Source organism: Pristiophorus japonicus, unplaced genomic scaffold (assembly GCF_044704955.1).
Source record: "Pristiophorus japonicus isolate sPriJap1 unplaced genomic scaffold, sPriJap1.hap1 HAP1_SCAFFOLD_35, whole genome shotgun sequence".
Taxonomy (NCBI): domain Eukaryota; kingdom Metazoa; phylum Chordata; class Chondrichthyes; family Pristiophoridae; genus Pristiophorus; species Pristiophorus japonicus.
The window spans coordinates 7,109,573-7,123,071 of record NW_027253324.1 but is presented as its reverse complement, the minus strand read 5'-3'; the positions used below and the strand labels follow the sequence as shown (position 1 = coordinate 7,123,071).

General features: G+C 44.9%; 1 long non-coding RNA gene across 1 annotated transcript; it reads left to right on the top strand.

Annotated features, from left to right (window-relative positions):
* The first annotated feature begins 516 nt into the window (after positions 1-516).
* On the top strand, positions 517-8,739 carry LOC139250111 (uncharacterized). The gene is made up of 3 exons (XR_011591268.1): positions 517-599; positions 1,364-1,447; positions 8,293-8,739. It is a non-coding gene; the product is annotated as an uncharacterized lncRNA (long non-coding RNA).
* Positions 8,740-13,499: the final 4,760 nt, after the last annotated feature.

Sequence of the window (13,499 nt, the reverse complement as noted above, 5' to 3'; positions counted from 1 at the left end):
CGATGTAAACCATTAGGGCAAGGTGACTTGTCTGCCTTTAGTCCCATTATTTTACCGAGTACTACTTCATTATGAATAGTTATTGAATTAATTTTTTCCCTCACTATAGCCCATTGATTATCCACTTCGGTATTACTCTCAGTGACCGAGTGTTTTACTCTAATTAAACTGATCTCGGACTGTTTCTGTCAGATATTAACTCCTGCACGGTCCCAGCAAACAATCCCACTCCCTCGTCCCTCCGATGTTGCTGCAGGATTGCTTTGTGAAGACGGTCTCATGGAGAGAAACATCCTGCACGGAATGATCCCAAATTGATCATCTCCAAGGAACAAGGCTTGCAGCTTTAATCATTCTCTGTCCTTTCCCCCCAGACCCAGTTCCATATTCTGATAAAAGTAAATTGGGAAAAGTGCACTTTGGTTTTGAAAGATTGAATTATTGCAGAGATCTGCGCATGCGCGGTTCAGCACCGCCCCCTGTGTCAATTTCCAGTGAGCACCCTCCCCTCCCCCAGCCCTGCCTGTGATCGCCATTCACTCAGTGAGCGGAAGAAGATGGTTTTAAACAGCCAGGAATGGAGACATCGCGGCCCCGGGGTAAGGCAGTGAGCAGCAGCCTCCTTAAAGCTGCGCCGTGCTTTGAGAACGGGTCCGCAGATCGGCTCAGAGATCGGCACTGAGTCCGGGGGGAGTTCAGGGAGTGTCAGCGGCTGTGTGCAAGAGGCAGAGTGGACCAAGAATCAGTGTCTGTGAGTGGGGGAAGGGAGAGTCCATTCTCGCGCTGTGTGTGGATAGTGTGTGTCCAGGGTAAGGGACACAGAATGGGCAGAATCTGCTATTTACAATCTGCTGCTTTCTCTCTCCAAACCAGTCATGAACGTTCCTGTTTTAGTTCCCTCGGGGGCTGTGTGTAAGGGGCAGAGTGGATCAGGAACTAATTCAGGGACATGGTGTGAGTGGGGGAAAGGGGAGGCCATTCTCGGGCTTTGTGTGAACAGTGTAAGGTAGCAGAGAAAGTAAATCATCTCGGTCTTTCAAATCATTGCTGCTTTCTTTCCCCAAATCAGTAGTGAATGTTCCTGATTCAGTTCCAATCTAACCGTGTCTGTTGTTCTTGGATAGTGAGCAGTGGAAACACAGCCTGACAGTGAGGATGTGGGGAATTTCACAAAGTGCATCTTTTGCAGGCACCAGGAGAGGAGTGTGGGAGAAGATATTTTAAAGACCAGTTATATTGTTTCGGTGAGCTGAGTTCTCCAGAACCATGTTGCTGGTGGTCGAGAGATACATTGTTGCTCCCTCATATTCTCCCCCGCATCCACCTCTTAGAACTAATAATGTTCTCGAATTATTATTCTCAGAGCAAAATCTTCAGCCAGAACAAATGTGAGCTTTCCTCCACCCGGAACACAAGGAACAGTGCAGGCAGCTCCTTCTCACACACAGTAAGTAGATTATCACTCACAGTGTGCAGAGACACATAACCGGCCTCAATCCTGTTGTCACAAGCAGCAGAAGCTGTCAGTTCCACAGTGATCCGAAGTGGCAGAGTTACATTGCGAATCTTACAGCCACATGGAGTAGTATAAACACATGCTGTTTCACCATTGAAACAGATCACACTGACAGGTACATTAAACAAACACACTTGCCAGAAACCGGCAGGTAGTGAATAAAAGACAATCATCTATCGGAAAAAATGTCCAATAGAACGTATAAACCACACTCGCATATCAGAAGCTGATGGGTACAGAGCAAAAGCCATATTCATGTTTCAGAATCTGACGGATTCAGTATTTAAACCCCCCGAACATACCAGAAGATGACAGGTGCAGAATAAACCCCACATTCTTGTACCACAGACTGACAGATACAGTATACAACACACACACACATATATGAAAGTGACAGTAACAGAAAAAAATCCCCACTTGCATATCGGAGAGTGACAGGTAAAGTGTAAATCCCATATGCACATATCGGAAATCTGAAAGGCAGTAAGTAAAATTGTTACTTGCATCGCAGAAACTGATAGGGACAGATCAAAACCCACAACCACACATCAGAAAAAATGACATGGAGAAGGCAAAATCTTCACTCACATATCAGAGAAATACAGGTTAAAAGTAAAATTGATTCTCATGTTCACACACCAGAGACTGGCAAATACAGAGTAAATTCCACATTCACATAGCAGGAACTGACAGGTATAGTCTAAAACACACAATCAAGTAGCAGGAACAAATAGGTACAATCTAACATAACAGAAACTGAGATGCACAGATTAAACCTCAACACACGCCAAAACCTGACAGTTACAGAAAAATATACACACTTGCATATCAGAGACTGAGTGGTACAGTATAAAACCCACACTCACATATCAGAGGCTGACATATTACAATCCATTTTCCCATAACATAAATTGACATACAGTGACATGCCCAGACTCTCAAATCAGTAATTGACAGGTACAGGGTAAAGACCTCTCTTTCATTCCAGAAACTGACATGGACAAAGGAAAGTCCACTCATAATTAAGCAGAAACTGGCAGGTATAGAGTGAGGCCCACAATCACATGTCAGAACGTCACAGGTACAGAATAAAACCCAGACACCCATAACAGAAATGCAGAGATACAGAGAAAGGCCCACACTCATAGCAGAGACAGATAGATGCAGAGTGAAACTCAGACTCATTTACCAGAGACCGACCAAGTCAGCATAAACACTCACCTCCATAACACAAATTGACAGTTAAAAAGTAAAACGAATACTCTATCAGGAATTGGTGGTACACAGTAAAACAATACTAATATACTGGAGAATGACGGGTCTGGAGTAGAGCTCACATTCACATAAGAGATGGACAGATACAGCGCAAAATACACATCACACACCAAGAATGGAAAGAAACATAGAAAATAGGTGCAGGAGCAGGATATTTGGCCCTTCGAGCCTGCACCGCCATTCAATATGATCATGGTTGATCATGCAACTTCAATACCCCACTCCCGCTTTCTCTCCCTATCCCTTGATCCCCTTAGCTTTAAGGGCCACATCTAACTCCCTCTTGACTATGTCCAACGAACTGGACTCCACAACTTTCTGTGGCAGAGAATTGCATAGGTTTACCACTTTCTGGGTGAAAAAGTTTCTCCTCATTTCAGTCCGGTATGGCTTGCCCCTTATCCTTAGACTGTGATCCCTGATTCTGGACTTCCCCAACATCAGGAACATTCTTCCTGCATCTAACGTGTCCAGTCCTGTCATAATTTTATATGTTTCTATGAGATACCCTCTCATTCTTCTAAATTCCAGTGAGTGTAAGCCTAGCCGATCCAGTTTTTCTTCATATGTCAGTCCTGCCATCCCGGAAATTAGTCTGGTGAACCTTCGCTGCAGTCCCTCAATAGCAAGCACGTCCTTGCTCAGAATAAGAGACCAAAACTGTACACAATACTCAAGGTGTGGTCTCACCAAGGCCCTCTACAACTGCAGTAAGACCTCCCTGCTCCTACACTCAAATCCCCTCGCTATGAAGGCCTTCATGCCAGTTGCTTTCTTTACTGCCTGCTGTACCTGCATGCCTACCTTCAGTGAATTGATGTACCATGACACCCAGATCTCTTTGCACCTCCCATTTTACTAATCTATCACCATTCTGATAATCTGCCTTCCTGTTTTTGCCACCAAAGTGGATAACCTCAATTTATCCACATTATACTGCATCTGCCATGCATTTGCCATTCACCTAACGTGTCCAAGTTACCCTGCAGCCTCTTAGCATCCTACTCACAGCTCACACTGCCACCCAGCTTAGTATCATCTGCAATCTTGGAGATATTACCTTCTATTCCATCATCTAAATCATTAATATATATTGTAAATATATGGGATCCCAGCACTGAACCTTGCGGCACCCCACTAGTCACTGCCTGCCATTCTGAAAAAGACCCGTTTATTCCTACTCTTTGCTTCCTGTCTGAAAACCGGTTCTCTATCCACGTCAATACATTACCCCCAATACATTGTGCTTTCATTTTGCACAATAATCTCTTGTGTGGGACCTTGTCGAAAGGTTTTTGAAATTCCAAATACACCACATCCACTGGTTCTCCCTTATCCACTCTACTAGTTACATCCTCAAAAAACACTCGAAGATTTGTCAAGCATGATTTCCCTTTCATAAATCCAAGCTGACTTGGAACAATCCTGCCACTGCTTTCCAAATGATCTGCTATTATATCTTTAATAATTGATTCCAGCATTTTCCCCACCACCGATGTCAGGCTATAATTCCCTGTTTTCTTTCCCCGTCCTTTTTTTTTAAAGTGGGGTTACATTAGCTACCCTCCAATCTATAGATACTGGTCCATAGTCCATGGAATTCTGGAAAATGAACACCAATGCATCTACCATTTCTAGGGCCACTTCTTTAACTACTCTGGGATACCGACTATCAGTCCCTGGGGATTTATTGGCCTTCAGTCCCATCAGTTTCCCTCCAACCATTTCCTGACTAATAAGGATATCCCTCAGTTCCTCCTTCCCCTAGATCCTCGGGAGGTTATTTGTGTCTTCCTTAGTTACGACAGAACCAAAGTATTAGTTCAATTGGTCTGCCATTTGCTTGTTCCCCATTATGAATTCACCTGATTCTGACTTCCAAGGGACCACATTTGTCTTCATTAATCTTTTTCTCTTCACATATCTATAGACGCTTTTGCAGTCAGTTTTTAATGTTCCCTCCAAGCATACTCTCATAGTCTATTTTCCCTCTCCTAATTAGACATTTAGTCCTCCTCTGCTGAATTCTAAATTTCTCCCAGTCCTCAGGTTTGCTGCTTCTTCAGGCCAATTTATATGCCTCTTCCTTGGATTTAACACTGTCCCTAATTTCCCTTGTTAGCCACGATTGAGCCACCTTTTCGGTTTTATTTTTATGCCAGACAGGGATGTACAGTAGTTATAATTCATCCATGTGATCTTTAAATGTCTGCCATTGCCTATCCACCGTCAACCCTTTAAGTATTATTCGCCAGTTTATCCCAGCCAAATCACGTCTCATACCACTGAAGTTTCCTTTAAGTTCAGGACCCTAGTCTCTGAATTAACTGTGTCGCTCTCCAGCTTAATGAAGAATTCTACCATATTATGGTCACTTTTCCCCAAGGGGCCACGCGTGACCAGATTGCTAATTAATCCTCTCTCGTTGCACAAGGCCTAGCCTAGGATGGCCGGCTCTCCAGTTGGTTCCTCGACATATTGGTCTAGAAAACCATCCCTTATACACTCCAGAAAATGCTCCTCCACAGTATTGCTACAAGTTTGGTTAGCACAATCAATATCTAGGTTATGGTCACCCATGATAACTGCTGTACCCTTATTGCACGCGTCACTAATTTCCTGTTTGATGCCATCACCAACCTCCCTACTACTGTTTGGTGGTCTGTACACAACCCCAACGAACGTTTTCTGCCCTTTGGTGTTTCGCAGCTCTACCCATGTAGATTCCACATCATCCTAGCCAATGTCCTTCCTTACTATTGCATTAACTTTCTCTTTAACCATTAACACTTCCCCACCTCCTTTTCCTTTCTGGCTATCCTTTCTGAATATTGAATACCACAGAATGTAGTGTTCCCAGCCTTGGTTATCTTGGAGCCATGTCTCTGTAATCCCAATTACATCATATCCGTTAACAGCTATCTGTGCAGTTAATTCGTCCAACTTATTACGAATGCTTCTCGCTTTGAGACTCAGAGCTTTCAGGCTTTTGTTTTTTAAACACTCTTTGTCCTTTTAGAATTATGTTGTAATGTGGCCCTTTTTGATACAGAATGAAACACACATGCAATTAACAGAAATTGACAGGTACAGGATAAAATCCACCTCTCGTATCAGAAACTAACATGCAGAGTAAAACCCTCATCCACATACCAGAGATGGACAGCTACAGAGGCAAATCCACACTCCCATACCAGACACCCACTATATAAGAAAATAAGAACAAAAGAAATGGGAGCAGGAGTGGGCATACGGCCCCTCGAGCCTGCTCCACCAATTAATACGATCTTGGCTGATCCGATCATGGACTCAGGACCACTTCCCTGCCCGCACCCCATAACCCCTTATTCCATTATCAGTTAAGACAATTCTATCTCTGTCTTAAATATATTCAATGTCGCAGCTTCCACAGGTCTCTGAGGCAGCGAATTCCACAGCTTTATAACGCTATGAGAGAAGAAATTACTCCTCACCTCAGTTTTAAATGGGGGGCCCCTTATTCTAAGATTATGCCCCCTAGTTCTAGTCTCCCCGATCAGTGAAAACATCCTCTCTGCTACCACCTTGTCAAGCCCCCTTGTTATCTGATACGTTTCGATAAATCACCTCTCATTCGTACTTCTGAATTCAATAAGTAGAGGCCCAACCTCCTCAATCTTTTCTCATAAGTCAACCCCTCATCTCCGGAATCAACCCAGTGAACCTTCTCTCAACTTCCTGCAAAGCAAGTATATACTTTCATTAATGTGGAAACCAAAACTGCACGTAATATTCCAGGTGTCGCCTCACCAATAACTTGTATAACTGTAGCAAGACTTCCCTGCTTTTATACTCCAGCCCCTTTGCAATAAAGGCCAAGATTAAGTTGGCCTTCCTAATCACCTGCTGTACCTGCATACTAACCTTTTGTGTTTCATGCACAAGTACCCCCAACTCCTGCTGTACTGCAGCACTTTGCAATCTTTCTCCATTTAAATAATAACTTGCTCTTTGATTTTTTTTCTGCCATAATGTATGACCTCACACTTTCCAACATTATACTCCATCTGCCAAATTTTTGCCCACTCACTTAGCCTGTCTATGTCCTTTTACAGATTATGTGTGTTCTCCTCACACATTGCTTTTCCTCCCATCTTTATATCGGCAGCAAACTTGGCTACGTTACAGTCGGTCCCTTCTTCCTAGTCGTTAATATAGATTGTAAATAGTTGGGGTCCCAGCACTGATTCCTGCGGCACACCACTAGTTACTGATTGCCAACACAAGAATGAACATTTATCCCCACTCTCTGTTTTCTGTTAGTTAGCCAATCCTCTATCCATGCTTATATATTATCCCCAGCCCCGTGAATTTTTATCTTGTGCAGTAACCTTTTATGTGGCACCTTGTCAAATGCCTTCTGGGAGTCCAAATACACCACACCCACTTTATCCACCCTGTTCATTACATGCTCAAAAAATTCCAGCAAATGTGTCAAACTTAACTTCCCCTTCATAAATGCATGCTGACTGCCTGACCGAATTATGCTTTTCCAAATGTCGTGCTACTGCTTCTTTAAGAATGAACTCTTCAACATTTTCCCAACCACAGATGTTAGGCGAACTGGTCTATAGTTTCCTGCTTTTTTTCTGCCTCATTTTTAACCGAGTGTGGCTCTCAGTCCCAGGGCAATACCGAGTTCGGCTCTCAGTCCCCGGGCAACACCGAGTGCGGCTCTCAGTCCCCGGGCAACACCGAGTGTGGTTCTCAGGCCCCGGGGAACACCGAGTGCGGCTCTCGGTCCCCGGGCAACACCGAGTGCGGCTCTCGGTCCCCGGGCAACGCCGAGTGCGGCTCTCGGGACCCGGGCAACACCGAGTGCGGCTCTCGGGACCCGAGCAACACCGAGCGCGGCTCTCGGGCCCCGGGCAACACCGAGTGCGGCTCTCGGGCCCCGGGCAACACCGAGTGCGGCTTTCCGTCCCCGGGCAACACCGAGCGTGGCTCTCAGGCCCCGGGCAACACCGAGTGCGGCTCTCGGGCCCTGAGTCAGAGCCACTGGGCCCGGCACCAGCAACCCCTGAGGCAGCACCTCCCCCACACCAGGAAAACAACAACTGACATTTATACAGCAGGCCCAGCAATTCCCAGCCGCTCTGTATCAGGTGGGCGCTGGATGTGGAAGTCACTCACTGGCCTCCTGGGTGGGTCTGTTTGTTACATCAGTTTGAGCTGGATGGAGAGGGGGAGAAGCTGCTGGGTTTCACCCCCAGTACTTCTGGGCCCAGTGGGAACAACAATTTCCCATGTGGGCCTGTCGAGGGAGGTGTGTTCCCTTCCCTGAAGGACAGTACTGACCCAGATGTGTTTTTACGACAATCCGGCAGCTTTCATGGTCACTTTTTTCTAGTGCCGGCCCAACAAGTGACCAGATTCATTAAGCTCAATTTCACAATCTGCCTTTGTGTTTTTGTGGGTTCTCTCTCACACTCCCTTTTTCCTGTTTGAAATTCATTTTACAGCGTGTTAAAAGGGGAGGATTTGTCACTGGAAGCTCAAACCAAACATCACCTCAAGATCTGACAGTCACTCGCTACATCGCGACTGGAATATCATCAGCTTTTGACCATGGAGGCAGAAGGCACCGTTCACAGTGAGGAGAAATGGTACACGTGCTCTGTGTGTGGACAAGGCTTCAGCCGATCGTCCAAACTGGAGAGACACAAGTTCAGTCACACTGGGGAGAAACCGGGTAAATGTGGGGATTGTGGCAGACGTTTCAACTCCCAGTCCCAGCTGGAAACACATCGGCGAGGTCACACTGAGGAGAGGCCGTTCACCTGCTCCGACTGTGGGAAGGGATTCACTGTGTCATCCGACCTGCGGACACACCAGCGAGTTCATACTGGGGAGAGGCCGTTCACCTGCTCCGACAGTGGGAAGGGATTCACTCATTCATCCGACCTGCGGACACACCAGCGAGTTCACACTGGGGAGAGGCCGTTCACCTGCTCCGACAGTGGGAAGGGATTCACTCATTCATCCGACCTGCGGACACACCAGCGAGTTCACACTGGGGAGAGGCCGTTCACCTGCTCTGACCGTGGGAAGGGTTTCACTCTGTCATACCACCTGCTGACACAGCAGCGAGTTCACGCTGTGGAGCGACCATTCCCCTGCTCTGAATGTGGAAAGAGATTCACTTGCTTATCCGAACTACTGATACACCTGCGAATTCACACTGGGGAGAGGCCGTTCACCTGCTCCGAATGTGGGATGGGATTCACGACCTCATCCAACCTGCTGAGCCACCAGCGAGTTCACAAGTGACTGCAGGGGTTCGAATCTGCTATTAATAGAAACATAGAAACATAGAAAATAGGAGCAGGAGTAGGCCATTCGGCCCTTCTAGCCTGCACCGCCATTCAATGAGTTCATAGCTGAACATGCAACTTCAATACCCCATTCCTGATTTCTCGCCATACCCCTTGATTCCCCTAGTCGTAAGGACTTCATCTAACTCCTTTTTGAATATGTTTATTGAATTGGCCTTAACAACTTTCTGTCGTAGAGAAGTCCACAGGTTCACCACTCTCTGGGTGAAGAAGTTCCTCCTCATCTCGGTTTAAAATGGCTTACACCTTAAACTTAGACTGTGTCCCCTGGTTCTGGACTTCCCCAACATTGGGAACATTCCTCCTGCATCCAACCTGTCTAACCCATCAGAACATTAAACGTTTCTATGAGGTCCCTTCTCATTCTTCAGAACTCCAGTGAATACAAGCCTAATTGATCCAGTCTTTCTTGATAGGTCAGTCCCGCCATCCCGGGAATCAGTCTGGTGAACCTTCGCTGCACTCCCTCAGTAGGAAGAATGTCCTTCCTCAGGTTAGGAGACCAAAACTGTACACAATACTCCAGGTGTGGTCTCACCAAGGGCCTGTACAACTGTAGAAACACCTCCCTGCCCCTGTACTCAAATCGCCGCGCTATGAAGGCCAACATGCCATTTTCTTTCTTAACCGCCTGCTGTACCTGCATGCCAACCTTCAATGACCGATGTACCATGACACCCAGGTCTCTTTGCACCTCCCCTTTTCCTAATCTGTTACCATTCAGATAATAGTCTGTCTCTCTGTTTTTACCACCAAAGTGGATAACCTCACATTTATCCACATTATACTTCATTTGCCCACTCACCTAACCTATCCATATCGCTCTGCAGCCTCATAGCATCCTCCTCGCAGCTCACACTGCCACCCAAGTTAGTGTCATCCGCAAATTTGGAGATACAACATTTAATCCCCTCGTCTAAACCATTAATGTACACTGTAAACAGCTGGGGCCCCAGCAAAGAACCTTGCGATATCCCACGAGTCACTGCCTGCCATTCTGAAAAGTCCCTATTTCCTCCTACTCTTTGCTTCCTGTCTGACAACCAGTTCTCAATCCATGTCAGCACAATGTGAATGTTTAAAAATGTATAGAGACATTGAAGTTGAGAACGTGGAAATTGTATAGGGACATTATAAGCTAACAAAGAATTCATGGAGGAATAGCCATGACATCTCAGACTCGAGACTGCGAAATGTTGCAACACTAACACATATTGAAACAAAACCCACAGCTTGCAGAAAAACCTCAAGGTCTTATTAAATCATGTTATTAACCTGAAACATTAACAGAAGGTCTTTGTTTAAAATCAGACCATACTTAGGTCGGCGTATGAGTGGACAAAGGGAAAGAGGGATCAAAAGAGATAGGCTGAACTAGGATGTCACTCTAGCCCTATCTTGTTAACTTTTGCCAAAAATGTATAACCATCGTGCCTTTACAATGTAACGTCACTTTGTCCGTAGGAAGTGGGTGCGTTTAAACAGACTTGCATTCCTTCTGTCTGATAAGGTTCCCGATCGGGATTTGCTTTTTAAATAAAAGCTTGCTTTGTTTAAAGCACAAACGGTATTCGTTTCAGTAATTTTGCTGAACCAGATTGAGGTAAAATAATCCACATTTACATTTGGTGTCAGAAGTGGGATCACAACGGACGACTGCCGAAAATTTTCGAATTAAGAGCCAGACGAGCCTTGGACAAGACGAGGGGAAAGTGGCCACTGGAGTCAGTATGATATCAATACTGCTCCAGTTTCCCCTGGTTTCAAAAGTCTGAGGAAAGTTTAGCCACTCGCTGGTTCTCAGATAGTGTCTGAACGAGTTCCAGGACAATCTGGTGAATACCTTTCAAACTTAGAATAGAGATAGAGGTCGGGAAATTGCGCAGTGACGCAAACCAAGAGGCGACTTGGAAAGATAGGTTAGAATAGGTAAGTCTGCCTGGGTTCAAAGCCCAGAGCCTGCCTGGGTTCGAAGCCCAGTGTCTCTGTGGGTTTGAGGCCCAGTAGATTCGTGCGGCGACACGGAAAGTAGGGATAGTTAGAGCTAAATAGGGATAGATGAACAATCATGGATCCCAAAATTATTAGGAAAGAAAAGAGACTCTTATGAATGCTTGTTTTAAATGAGAAATGCTTGTGTGATTTGTACTGTGTAAAGAAAAAAGCTGGGGAGTTGTGGTTTGTTTTAGCTCCACCCACTTTTTCAAACAGAATGAAAGTTTCTTTTAACACTTGGTAGTGTTGTCCTGTATGTGGGAAGTTTAAGAGTGTGAACCTGATTGAATTACGTATATTCGGATGATAAGTTACGGAGCCAGGAAATGCACAAAGGATAGGTTTGTTGAGTAAAAAAAAAAGAAAAAAATACATGGTCCCGGTGGTTAAAAAACAAAGGATTTGACATGCTCACTTACTTGTTGAAAGAAAACATTCAGAGAAGGCACAGCAAAACAACTGAGATGGATTCAAAAGGATTCAAAAAAAATATTATATTAAATAACACGACCTTGAGGCTGGAACAATTGAGCTAACGAAAAGCAGTCCACAGCCTACGTGCCAGACTTCTCTCTATTTATGGAAAAGACAAAAAAAAAGTAGCGTACTAAATAGGTGCTGAAAGAAAAAAAAAATTTCTGAGATTTTAAATTATGAGAAAAATTCCACTGCAGTCTTAAAATAAAATCACTCCTGTCCAGTTGGCAGAAAAACTCCATTAAATTAGGGCTTTCATTGACAGAAGGAGGACATATTAAAAACCGTAGACGTCTTAAAGAAAGAGTTCCACTGGGACCTCTGAGAAATGTATCGATAGACGACTTAGTTAAAATGGCTGGCTTTGTGTTGACCGAGGCTGATGACGAAATTGAATTTCAGTAAACAAATGTGTGGTCTCGTTTTAAATCAATTAAAAATATATATATATCTTTGGCAAGTACTTGAATAAGAAGTTAAAAATTTTTGGAGTTTAATCAAATGCTGCCTTTCCTGATGAAAATATTTTTTTTTCCACATGGTTAAGTGAAGTCACGTAATGACATCAGGTCTTCTTACAAATCTATAAAGGAGTTAACCCTTTCCATTGAAAGCCATTTCATACTGAACATTATCAATTAGTATTTCTTAGTAGAAAAAAGACTCACCTAACAGAGGAATGGTGCGATAGTCAGAATAAAAATAAAAACAGAACTAGCTTATGTAATAATACTTGCCTGATACAATAAAGAAATAGATACTCAAACAAAACAAATTGAAGAGTTAAAAGGCTAAGATAAATAAGTTGAAAGGGATCCACAAACCCAACTTAACCCTGAGCTCCGATTTCACGGAGTGACCTCGACATGCACGGATATAATGCAGAATCAAGGGACCTGTGGGCCCTGGTAAAGCAAACCCTGAGCCCAACTGAGCATGCCCGAATTCTAACTCACCTAGGACGGGCTACTCATGATGTATTAGTGGTTGCTCACCCTAACGATGTCCAGGATCGCCTAAACTCTATCTTTATTGCTCTCACCACGACCCTTCAGAAGCCCATCAGTATGGAGCCGCCTCGGGTGGAAGGACCAAAACCCGACCCAAGGGGATACCAGATGGAACTGCAGTATTGCGTGCAGGGTTGGGTGGATAAACGGGAATACGGTTATATCAAACAGCCAAATGGCCCGTGCCCTGCTAATTACGGACCGCCCTACTGTCCCCGGCATGGTATGGGAAGAGGTCGGGTCTCGGAAAACGAGATGGATGCTTTATTTGTGGGCAAAAAGGACATTGGAATAGAAATTGTCCCTCCCATCGGCACGAAAAAGGAAGAGGAGGAAGAGGAGGGGGGCAAGGGGGGAGAGGACGTGGATCTTACATTAACTTCTCCCAGAACAACCCCTTTGGCCAACCGTCCCTCTATTCGTATTGACTACGCAGGGACCCTCTCCGGATGACGAACCGATGATATTGTTAAAAATTCGGAATGAGTGGCAACCCTTCTTTATAGATATGGGAGCTTTCATGTCTTCTGTCCAATCAAAGCTTAACCTCCCCGCTTTCACTGAAACACAGGACTGTCAGGATTCCTGGGACAAGACTCGACATTCCCGGTGTCAGAACCGGTTAAAATGGGTAACCAGAAAGAATTGGTGGAACATCGATTTGTTATCACAACCAATCTGGACTGTAACTTGATGGCTAGAGACCTCCTTTGCAAATTCCAGTTGCATTTGGAGTGTGGAGATGATGGGATTATTGTAAAACAGGGAACCCTTAAGCAGCAGTATAATACCACTAGAATCACTAAGTGGTGGTCTCTGGACCTGCCGCAGGCACCCTCTCACGTGACCCTA